This window comes from Arachis ipaensis, chromosome B03 (assembly GCF_000816755.2).
Source record: "Arachis ipaensis cultivar K30076 chromosome B03, Araip1.1, whole genome shotgun sequence".
NCBI classification, from domain to species: domain Eukaryota; kingdom Viridiplantae; phylum Streptophyta; class Magnoliopsida; order Fabales; family Fabaceae; genus Arachis; species Arachis ipaensis.
The window spans coordinates 57,820,506-57,833,009 of NC_029787.2; positions in this window are offsets into that span (position 1 = coordinate 57,820,506).

Here is a 12,504-nt window from a genome sequence, read left to right on the forward strand (position 1 = left end):
ATTGCTCAGAAGGTGTTTTTCAGAGGAGGAAGGAAGGGAAATCTTATGGAATTGTCATGGTTCCTGTTATGGTGGCCACTTTGGAAGAGAAAGAACCGCAGCAAAGGTCTTGCAGTGTGGGTTCTTTTGCCCACCATCTTCAAAGATGCACAAGAGCTAGTGAAGAACTGCAATGAATGTCAACGTGCTGGAAATTTATCCAAGAAAAATGAGATGCCACAACAATTCATTTTGGAACTTGAGCTGTTTGATATATGAGGGATTGATTTCATGGGGCCATTCCCAACCTCATACTCAAACAGTTACATTTTGGTGGTAGTGGATTATGTATCAAAATGGGTAGAGGCCATTGCAATCCCTATAAATGACAATAAGGTGGTTCTGAACATTTTTAGAAAGAATATCTTCAGTAGGTTTGGAGTTCCCAGAGCACTCATCAGTGATGGAGGAAGCCATTTCTGCAATAGACCACTAGAAACCCTCTTCCTGAGATATAGAGTGAAGCACAAGACTGCCACACCCTATCATCCCCAAACAAGTGGCCAGACAGAGGTATCAAACAGAGAGCTGAAAAGGATTCTGGAAAAGATAGTGAGAGCTTCAAGAAAAGATTGGTCAAAGAAGCTTGATGATGCTCTTTGAGCATACAGGACAGCCTTTAAAACACCAATTGGCATGTCTCCATATCAATTGGTGTATGGTAAGGCTTGTCACCTGCCATTAGAGCTTGAACACAAGGATTTTTAGGCTCTCAAGTTGCTGAATCTTGATAGCAAAGCTGCTGGTGAAAGGAGGCTCTTGCAACTGCAAGAATTATAAGAATTTAGATTCCAAGCATATGAAAATGCCAAAGTATACAAAGAAAAAGCAAAGGAAAAACATGACCTCAAGATTGCACCAAGAAGCTTTGAAGAAGGATAGAAAGTGTTACTGTTCATACCCTGGGTCAAGCTGTCTGACCCGGGATGTTTAGCGACATGGCGACTGACCTCTTCAGGTCCGACTAGCCGACCTCTTCTCAAAGAGATCAGCCAAACCGACAGGAGAGCCCAATAGAGGGCCCAAATAGAGGAACACGACCCGAATCCAAAGGCAATCCAAGCCTATAGAGATAAAGGCAGTTCCCTTGGAGATAAGCTGACTTCACCCAAAATAAGATAAAGATAAGATAAGATAACTAACTTATCTTATCAGAAAGGTCAGCCCCATCTACTATAAATACACTGGAGCACCCATGTATAACTCATACTCTGATTCTACACTGGAGCAAACTTTTACTCAAACTTTTCATATCAGCCACCCCATCTTTGCTGCTACCAACGTTTGAGCCAAAGTTTTTGGTCAAACATTTGCTCAAACGTTGGCTCCCCCTTGCACACTCATGGCGCCAACGTTTGCCAAAAAGTTTGAGGCAAACGTTGGCGCAAGCTTTTGCTCTCCAGGGTGTGTTGTTCATGGCGCCAACGTTTGACAAAAAGTTTGAGGCAAACGTTGGCGCAAACTTTTGCTCTCCAGGGTGTTGATTTGTGATGCCAAAAGTTTGCCAAAAAGTTTGAGGCAAACTTTTGCTCAGGCTTTTTGCCCAAAAGTTTGCCAAAAAGTTTGAGGCAAACTTTTGCTCAAGCTTTTTGCCCAAAAGTTTGCACAAAAGTTTGAGGCAAACTTTTGGTCAAGCTTTTTGCTCCCTGGTTCGTTTTCACTTATTTCAAAAGTTTGAGCTAAAGTTTGAGGCAAACTTTTGCTCAAACTTTTTGTCCTCTCTTCCTCCTAGCCATTCCCTCTTGCTTCAACCTTTCTAGGCCTAGAAAGTCTCCTTCAAGCTTCAAGTAACATACTGCTATGACCTCTCATTATTCTTTTATCCTTGGCTATTATTTTGTTCATAAGCTTTATTTGAGTGTCATGTGTAGCAAGTTCATTTCCTTTTCTTTATACTTGACACATTATTCACTATAGACACTTGGCTCACATTCCTTCTTAAAACATTGATGCCCAGCACCTCTTTGGGCTACTAAATACCTTGTAGTTAGGTTGCTCTTGATAGTGGACTTTCAGCTGATGATCCCGGGTTAGTTAACCCAAGTCACCGAGTGTTGATGCACTCCAAAGAACTTAGTAGTCCAAGCAGATCCTAATACAAAGACACCACAGGCATATATTCTAAGGTTCAAGCTATTGGTGTCCAGCTTTGTTTCATTTTGTTTTCTTTTGTTCTGCCACTCTTTGGCTATTTCTTTTTCTCCCCTTTTTTTTTTCTTTCTTTTTGTTTTTCTTTCTAACCAAGGATTTTTATTTGATTAAGATTCATAGACAGTAGGCCACTTTCTACTTAGAGGGAGACATCCTAGTTCTCTTATTCACTAAAAGTGAGCTATCATACAATCACACATACATACCACCACTTACTTTTATTGTACTTCTGTCTAACAGAGAACTATCTCACTTCACATTCAAACATTTCTTTTATTGAATTGAAAATGCAGGGGACAAAATATGCTTTTTGTTCAATGAAAGTAAACACACAAGCACACACATAGGCTAGCTTACTTATTTTAAGAGAAACAAACATAATGCAAAGACTATTAATTAAAATAACTACTTAAAGATGCAAAGACAACTTAAAACAGATACAATGCATGCTTTTTCTTTGTAGTGATGAACAAGGAGCAAGTCCACCTTTCATTTGTTATGCTTTTTCTTTCTTCTTTCATACACTTGGTTGTTGGTGTTCCCTGTGTCCATGTCTGTTGTCTGTTGATCCCGCCAGAAACCAGCTCTATTCATCGGTTCCTCTACTCTATCTTCAAGCTTCATAGCATTGCTTACTTCTATCTCACTTCTCCTTTTGAAGAATTCATCAAAAGTTAGAAAAGCTGGATCCATGTTGTGCAGATGCTCTCCAATATAGTTCAGCTTGATTTGACTATTTATGTTGTAGTCGGCTTGGACTTTATATCTTGCATCTTGGAAGGTTGTGAACTCTTTGAGAGCATTGATCCGGGTGATTGGTGATATGAGTTCTTCCCACCTCCTTTTTCTAATCTTGTCCTTCATTTCTTGGCATCCATCATCCGGTAGCAAGAGTGGAATTTCTGGATATATCTTCTTCTCATTCATCCATTCAATTTGTAATTGATGGTGCCAAGATTTGAATCTCCACCGGTCATATTCAGGGGTGCTCTCCTCCACCATGGGATCTTTCCCTTTTCTTCGTTTGGTTCTTGAGGAAGAGGCCATGATCACTTGGTCGTTTGATCTCTTTGGGGTTAAAGGGGGTGTGAAGAATGTTGGAGATTTTGATGTATGTTTGGAGCAAGAAGAAGTTTGAGGCTGAGCTTATTATGATGAGAAGTGATGAAGGGAATGGAGTTTAAATGGTTGGAGTGTAAGGATTCGGTCATATGCATGGCTTGAAGGTGGTGTGTTATTTAAATGAACAATGAAGGGCTAGGATGCAATTAGATACTATGTGAATCAAAGGTGTGCATGTAAGGATGAATGAAGACAAAGCTTGCTTCTTCAATTGTCTTTGCCGTGATCATCTCAAGGAGTGGCAGATTCTCCTTTTGAGGCATGTGATGAGATTTTGTCCTCATGCTATGCTTTCCTTTGTCTTGTCTTTTTCATTGAGTGTTCTTTAGACCACCTAGTCATCACAACAACACATATTAGCATAATCAAACCGTGGCAAGAATGCGTCCTTCTTTAACACTATATGAATCATCATTCCTTATATCCATTTGAACCGTGACTTTTCTTGGAGGACACCAAACTTAATGTTTGGTCATATAGTTACAAAATGTGTCTCTTCCTCCAACTAGTGAAATCCCAATGTCACTCTTGATTAAATGTTTATAAGAAATGTTTTCATCATAATTTTCCTTTTTCTCTTTTTTTTTCATGAAGGATCAATTGTGTCCCTGAATCAGTGCATCAAGGTTTTTTTTTTTTGCTTAAGAGGTAAATGTGAGATGCTAGTAGTTAACCACAATTGATGCCTTCATCACAGAATATGATTTCTTTTTAATTTAAAAGTCTTAGTAAGAGATAATGTATGATCATTGATGCATGATTTTTAATTTTCATGAGAAGAGAAACACCAAACTTAGTGTTTGGTCATATGCTAGGCATATAGTATGAAAATATTTGTAACACTGGTTTGGTGTGCTTGAAGGTACACCAAACTTTAGAAGTCTTAGCATATGTAAAAAAAGAATTGCATGCATTCATTAAGTACGTCCATGAAAAAAAAATTCATGCTCAGATGATCATAGCTTATTGAATTTAAAATGACAAAAATCTTAAATCATGGGTTGCCTCCCATGGAGCGCTCTTTTATTGTCACTAGCTTGACATTGGAGCTTTCTTTTATGGTGGTTGAGGATTGTAGTGCCTCAACTTGTTTCCCCTGACTGTGATCTTCCTCTTTGTTCTCTGGTGTTCAATTTCAGCATGTTCCAACGAGAGTATGTTGCTGACAGTGTAATAGTCATCAGTCTGTTGGCTTGCTCCCAGTTGTTGATATATCAATTGCACTTTGTCACCTTTGGAAAGCCCCTCTGTTGGAATCTTCCTGTTCTTCCAACCCCTTTTTGTTTTGTTTCTGCGTTTCATCCCTTTTTCTGTTGATCTTTCTTTTCTGGCTATAGGCTTACCTTGGGGATCTCTCTCTTCAGTGGCTAATACTCCAATATACCCTTGGACTTTTTCATCCTTCTGCACAATCTTCTGCCTTGGTATGTTGTTGTGAATTACCTTGTCAATTTCCATGTAGTCCCTCCTCTCATTACTAAACTGGGCTTCTGGTAATACCTTCAGAGTGACACTCTTATCATGCATCCAGAGAGTTAGTTCTCCTTGCTCTATGTCTATAATAGCTCTAGCAGTGGCCAAGAATGGCCTTCCCAGTATAATAGAGTCGCCATCATCCCCATCTGAATCTAGAACCACAAAATCTGTAGGGTATATAAAATTGTCCACCTTAACCAGAAGGTTTTCAATCATACTCCTGGGGTATACAGTTGACTTATCTACTAGCTCTAGAGATATCTGTACCGGTTTAACTTCCTTGCATAAAACCTCATGAAATTGCATTAATTCATCTATGGTTGATTAAATCAAAGGAAGCATGAAAATCTACCCAATTGGCTTGCTTATGGCTCAAGAAAGTGCATAAATCAATTGAAAATAAAAGAAAAAGGCTAGTGAAACTAGGCTAAGATGACTTGTCATCAGATATCTCAAAGAAGTATATCATGTTGAGGGAAAGGAGGAAGCACCCGACATCCCGGCGATAACATTTACTAAAGAGGACGCATCTGGCATCATCTCGGGACACGACGATCCCATGGTCATCACTATTATACTGGCAAACACCAATCTACACCGCACACTAGTAGACCAAGGGAGTTCTGCCGACATCTTATTCAAAACAACCTTTGACAAGCTCGGTTTAGACGAAAAGGAACTTAGAGCATACCCGAACAATCTGTTTGGACTAGGAGACACTCCGATACAACCGCTGGGATACGTATCGCTACACACTACTTTTGGAAAATGGAACCAATCTAGGACCCTCAAAATAGACTACATTGTGGTCGACGTAAGTTCAGCCTACAATGCCCTCATAGGTCGGACAACACTCAATCAATTCGGCGCAATAGTCTCAACTCCGCATCTATGCATGAAATTCCCAACTACAGAGGGGATAGCCACGATAAAAGCAGATCAAAAGATGGCACGTCGCTGTTATAACAAGAGCTTAAACCTCAAAGGCAGAGGAGAAGAGTTTCATATAATTGAGCTTGGCGGAGCTCAGCGTCGAGAAGAACTCCGTCCGCACCCAGAAGGTGAGGTAGAGAAGGTTCAGATTGGAGACACCTCGGACAAAACGACTAATATCGGCACGATCCTAAGAGGAGACTCAAAAGAATTACTGATACAATTCTTACGAGATAATGTCGACCTCTTCGCATGGAAAGCCGCAGACATGCTAGGCATAGACCCTAAGCTAATGTGCCACAAGTTGGCGGTCTATCCAGGATCTCGGCCGGTGCAGCAGAAGCAAAGAAAACTCGGACCAAAACGATCCCAAGCTGTGGAAGAACAAGTACAAACGTTACTGGAGGCAGGATTCATAAGAGAAGTCAAGTACCCACTATGGCTAGCCAACGTCGTCTTGGTGAAAAAATCAAACGGGAAGTGGCGCATGTGTACCGATTACACCGATCTCAACAAAGCCTGCCCAAAAGATCTATACCCACTCCCAAGTATTGACGCTCTGGTAGATGCTTCCTCCGGATATAGATACCTCTCGTTTATGGACGCCTATTCGGGATACAACCAAATCCCCATGTATCCACCAGATCAAGAAAGGACCTCGTTCTTAATACCAAAGGCGAACTACTGCTACATCGTGATGCCTTTCGGTCTCAAGAACGCGGGAGCTACTTATCAAAGGCTAATGAATAAAGTCTTCTCAGATCACATCGGAAAAATCATGGAAGTCTATGTGGACGAGATGTTGATAAAAACACAAAGCGAAGATACATTATTGTCCGACCTGGCTCAAGTGTTTGACACTATAAGGAAGCATAACATGCGACTCAACCCCGCAAAATGCACCTTCACAGTTGAAGCAGGCAAATTCTTGGGTTTCATGCTCACACAAAGGGGAATTGAAGCAAATCCAGACAAATGTCAAGCTATACTCAACATGAAGAGCCCAACCTGTGTCAAAGAAGTACAACAACTCAACGGGAGATTGGCCGCCCTATCCCGATTCTTAGCAAGAGCTGTGATAAGATCTCTCCCCTTCTATGCTACTTTAAGAAAGGGAAAACAGTTCGAATGGACGACAGAATGTGAGCAAGCTTTCCGAGATTTCAAGGAGTTCTTAGGACGACCACCTATCCTATCTCGACCACGAGAAGGAGAACCACTCATATTATATCTCGCAGTAGGAAGCCGGGCGATAGCCTCAGCACTAGTCAGAGAAGACGAAAATGGGCAACAACCCGTCTACTTCATTAGCAAAGCACTACAGGGATCCGAGCTGAACTACCAGAAAATAGAAAAATTTGCCTATACTCTCATCCTAACATCTCGACAACTCCGCCCGTACTTCCAGGCTCACACCATTAAGGTTAAAACTAACCAGCCCATAAAAGGAATATTGCAGAAAATAGATTTAGCAGGCAGAATTCTACAATGGGCAGTCGAGTTGTCAGAATTCGACCTCCAATATGAAGCTCGGACGGCCATCAAATCACAGTATCTGGCCGACTTCATCGTAGAATTCACAGATACTCTGGAAACTCTCACAGAATGGAATCTCTACGTGGACGGTTCTTCAAATAAAACTGGAAGCGGCGTAGGCGTGATAATAGAAAGCAACCAAGGAACCCAAGTTGAGCTCTCCCTCAAGTTCGGGTTCCCGGCCTCCAATAACCAAGCGGAATATGAAGCATTATTAGCTGGTTTAAAGCTGGCTAAAGAGGTTGGAGCTTAAAAACTCAACATTTACAGCGATTCACAAGTGGTCACATCACAAATAACAGGGAGCTACCAAGCCAAAGACCCCACCATGAAAAAATATTTGGATAAAACCAAGGAACCACTCGGACAAATCGGGGAATATAAGATCTGCCACATACCCCGCGAACAAAATGCCCGAGCTGATACACTCTCAAAATTAGCCAGCACCAAACCAGGGAGCAATAATAGAAGCCTCATCCAGGAAATGTTGCAAAACCCTTCAATCTCGGAAGAAGAAAAAGTCCTGGCTATAACAAGTCAGGACCAAGGATAGATGACCCCCATAATCAACTACCTCAAAGAAGGAACACTCCCCGCAAAAGAAAAGGAGGCAAAGAAGTTAAAAAGGGAGGCACAGTACTACACCATCATAAACAACATCCTGTACAAAAGAGGAATCTCAATACCTTTACTAAAATGCGTGCCGACCTCCAACACACGGGAAGTGCTAGAAGAAATACACGGCAGCATTTGTGGCAATCATCTCGAAGCACGAGCTCTCGCCCAAAAAGTACTCCGGGCAGGATTTTATTGGCCAACTCTACAGAAAGAAGTCACAGAATTTGTAAAGACATGTCCACCATGTTAAAAACATGCCAACTTTCACATCGCCCCGCCAGAAGAGCTCATCAGCGTGACTTCGCCTTGGCCGTTTGCAAAATGGGGACTCGATCTTCTCAGCCCCTTCCCACAGGGATCAGGACAAGTTAAATGTCTCATAGTGGGAGTAGATTACTTTAAAAAGTGGATCGAGGCAGAGCCCCTAGCCAATGCCACCGCTTAAAGAAGCCAGAAATTCTTATATCGAAACATTGTCACAAGGTTCGGGGTTCCATATTCAATAACCACAGACAATGGCACCCAATTCACAGATGCAGGCTTTAGAAAACTAGTAGCCGACTTGAATATAAAGCACCAGTATACCTCCGTCGAACATCCACAAGCCAATGGGCAGGCCGAAGCTGCTAACAAAGTCATATTGGCCGGATTAAAATGGAGATTACTAGATGCAAAGGGAGCCTGGGCAGAAGAGCTCCCACAGGTCCTGTGGGCATATCGAACAACGCCACATTCCACCACGAAGGAATCCCCCTTCCGATTAGCATACGGAACAGAGGCGATGATTCCAATAGAGATTGAGGAAGGGTCACCCAGAATAGTTCACTACAATGAGGAAGCAAACTTCCAACTTCAGAGAGAAGAGCTCGACTTGTTACCCGAAATCCAAGAAAGAGATCGGATCAGGGAAGAAGCTCTAAAACATCGAATGGCTTCCAGATATAATCAAAAGGTAGAGCCAAGAAGTTTCATAGAAAATGATCTCATCCTAATCCGAAATGATATCGGAACAACTCGACCAGTTGAGGGAAAGCTGGCAGCAAACTGGAAAGGACCCTACCGAGTTGTAGAAGTACTTGGAAAGGGCTACTACAGACTGTCTGAACTCGATGGACGAGAGCTTCCCAGGTCATGGCACGCCTGCAACCTCAGAAGGTACTATAGTTAGAAAAGATAAAAGATCTCATCATTGGATGGACTCTTTTTCCTGAAAAGGTTTTTTAACGAGGCACCAAGTTGAGACTCAGGCAATCCCATATGTATATATTTGCACTTTTCCATTAAATAAAATATATTTTAGATACTCTACAAAGATTTCAAGACGCATTAATCTGAAGCATTCATCGTCCGATTATAAAGCAACATATCGGCAGAAAGTGAAAAACAATTTCACTGCACGATCACGATAAAGACAACCGTCCGATAAAGGTGAAAATGCGATTCACCCAAAGGACGATCTAGAGATGACAACCACTTTCTACAAATCGGCAAAGATGAACACAGAATAATGTAAGAAGTTATCGAAAGTGATCTAAAAAGGAACCTGACAAGGTCTTACAGATTGCTAAAATAATAACTTAAAGACTGGCCGACGTTGAGAAGTCGGACCAAGTCAACCCAAGTTATAAGTAAACCCTGGAAAGAGGTCTGGCCAATCCTATTAAAGAGGATTACTTTAACTTAGAAGGGCTCGACATGACAAAGTCAGCCCAAAATGATAAGTTATCAAAGTAGTCCCTGAAAGAGATCTGACAAGGATCCAAGAAAGAGGACTACAAATAACTTAAAGGAGACCGATATAACCAAGTTGGACTCCTACAACTAAAAAGTTATAAAAGTAATCCCTGAAAGAGATCTGACAAAGATCCAAGAAAGAGGATTACAAAAATAACTTAAAGGAGACCGATATAATGAAGTCGGACTCCTACTGCTAAAAAGTTATAAAAGTAATCCCTGAAAGAGATCTAACAAAGATCCAAGAAAGAGGATTACAAAAATAACTTAAAGGAGACCGATATAATGAAGTCGGACTCCTACTGCTAAAAAGTTATAAAAGTAATCCCTGAAAGAGATCTAACAAAGATCCAAGAAAGAGGATTACAAAAATAACTTAAAGGAGACCGATATAATGAAGTCGGACTCCTACAACTAAAAAGTTATAAAAGTAATCCCTGAAAGAGATCTGACAAAGTTCCAAGAAAGAGGATTACAAAAATAACTTAAAGAAGACCGATATAATGAAGTCAGACTCCTACTGCTAAAAAGTTATAAAAGTAATCCCTAAAAGAGATCTGACAAAGATCCAAGAAAGAGGATTAGAAAAATAACTTAAAGGAGACCGATATAATGAAGTCAGACTCCTACAACTAAAAAGTTATAAAAGTAATCCCTGAAAGAGATCTGAAAAGATCCAAGAAAGAGGATTACAAAAATAACTTAAAGGAGACCGATATAATGAAGTCGGACTCCTACTACTAAAAAGTTATAAAAGTAATCCCTGAAAGAGATCTGACAAAGATCCAAGAAAGAGGATTACAAAAATAACTTAAAAGAGACCGATATAATGAAGTCGGACTCCTACTACTAAAAAAGTTATGAAAGTAATCCCGGGAAGATATCCGACAAAGATCCAGGAAAGGGATTACAAAAATAACTTAGAAAAGGACTGCGAAAACAACTCGGAGGACTAACTTGAAGAAATCGGTTACAAATCGTCAGAAATACAAGCCAGAGCGAGAACGAACCAAAAATCAAGTTAGACCTACCTAGTCACAACCACAAAGGATTCAAGATACAAAGTACAAAGCAATCCAAAAAAGGTTAAGCCGCAAGGTTCCAATATTCACAGAAAAAGAGATACCAAGTCAAGCACAAAAAGCGTAAGGTTATAAAAGCCTCGGAGGCCACCAAAACCTATCTCAAAAAAGCTAAAGCATGCTACCATTTGTTTTTCATAAAAAACAAAAGTTGCTAGGCAAGCAACGGGAAAGTGTCAGCAATTAACAAAACATAAAGAGTTTAAAAAAGCCCACAAGCCGGGTCAACTACATATCCAGAATAAAGTTAAAGCTAAGGGTCAGAAGATTTTTTAGCAGCATCAGGCCGAGGAGACGGAGGCCGAGTCTGGAGAGGAACGGCTTCTACAGTACCGTCATCCCAGTTCAAGATCTGGCAGTCGGAATCAGAAGCGGGAGGACCAACCTCGGCAGGAACAGCAGAAGTCGACACCTTGGTAGAGGCTACAGGGGGAGGATCGACATCATCCTCATCCTCGTCATCAGGGACAACCTTGCCATCCCTGACAACATTGTCCAAGCTAAAGAGGGTCAGGTCGGCCTCGGGAGCAATAACCCGAACTTGTTCCTTCAGGTTCTCATAGGCAGCAGTTACACTGCCAACAAGATGACCTTGGAGCTCGGAATAATTAGCCCAGGCATTCTCCAACTCTTCTCTCAGACGCAACATCTCCCGGTAAGACGTCAAATAACTGTCCTTATGTCGCATAGCCATGTCCTCGGCCAGTCTCAGAGAACCAGCCAGAGAAGTAGAACTAGCCTTTTCATTCTCCAAGTCTTTCTCCAACTTGGCCACCCTTACTTCAAGTTCCTCCTTCAAGCCCTTAATCCGATCAAACTCCTGTTTGGCATCCTCCATAAAAGCTTTAGTGGCATGGAGAGGAAGACTTTGAGTAGTTCGATATAGGGCCGCCCCCATATGTGCCAACTTGATACCACTCTGGGTGATATAATCAACGTGATGAAGAAGTGATACGTCGTCCATAGAGAGAACACCATAAGGGCCGATTTGTTGGTCTACAAACTCAACCGCATCAAAATCAGGAGCATCAAGGTTAAAAGGCTCAGTTGTTTTTTGCCTGTTACTAGGAGGGGCACCAGAAGCTGCAATAGAAGATTGTGGAGGGTCAACCAGACGAACCCAAGGAGTAGGAATCGCTTTCCTCGGCCCGGGAGAACTCGATATAGGAGGTTTAACTGGAGGCTGAGAAGATCCCTCTCCGGCCGCCTTGGCCGAGATGTTTAAAGCAGCGGTCGTCTTTTTCGCCTTCTTATAGGCCCTCATAGAATCATTATTCTTCGACATCTCTGAAAAACACAAAAATCAAAAACAAGTTACAACACAGGAGAAACAAAGCTCGGGAGTAAGAATGAAAACAAATCAGACAGTACCCAAAGCAGCCCGAACCAAAGATGGATCACTCAAAAATCTCTTCGTGTCCAGATGGGGAGGCTTCCCCTACAAATCTTCGAGAACAACTATAAAGGCCCGCTCAACCTCACTAAGCATTTCCCATGTGTAACGTGGCACTCTTACATTCTTTTGCCACTCCAGAGGAAAAGCAGGCTCATCATTTTCATCAAGAAAAAAGGGGCGAACCCCCTCAATGGCACGGACTCGAAAGAAATAGTTCTTAAAATCTTTAAACGACTCACCATACATGGCAAAAACTTTATGCCCCTGGGCCGACCTGAAAGAAACCCAGGAAGTTTTCTTTCTGGAGGAACCTCCGGGTTTGGCCAAGACAAAAAGATAAAGGAAAAGAGTTTCAGAAGGTGTTATGTCCAACTCCTGACACAGAAGTTGAAATATTTTGATAAAACCCCAGGAGTT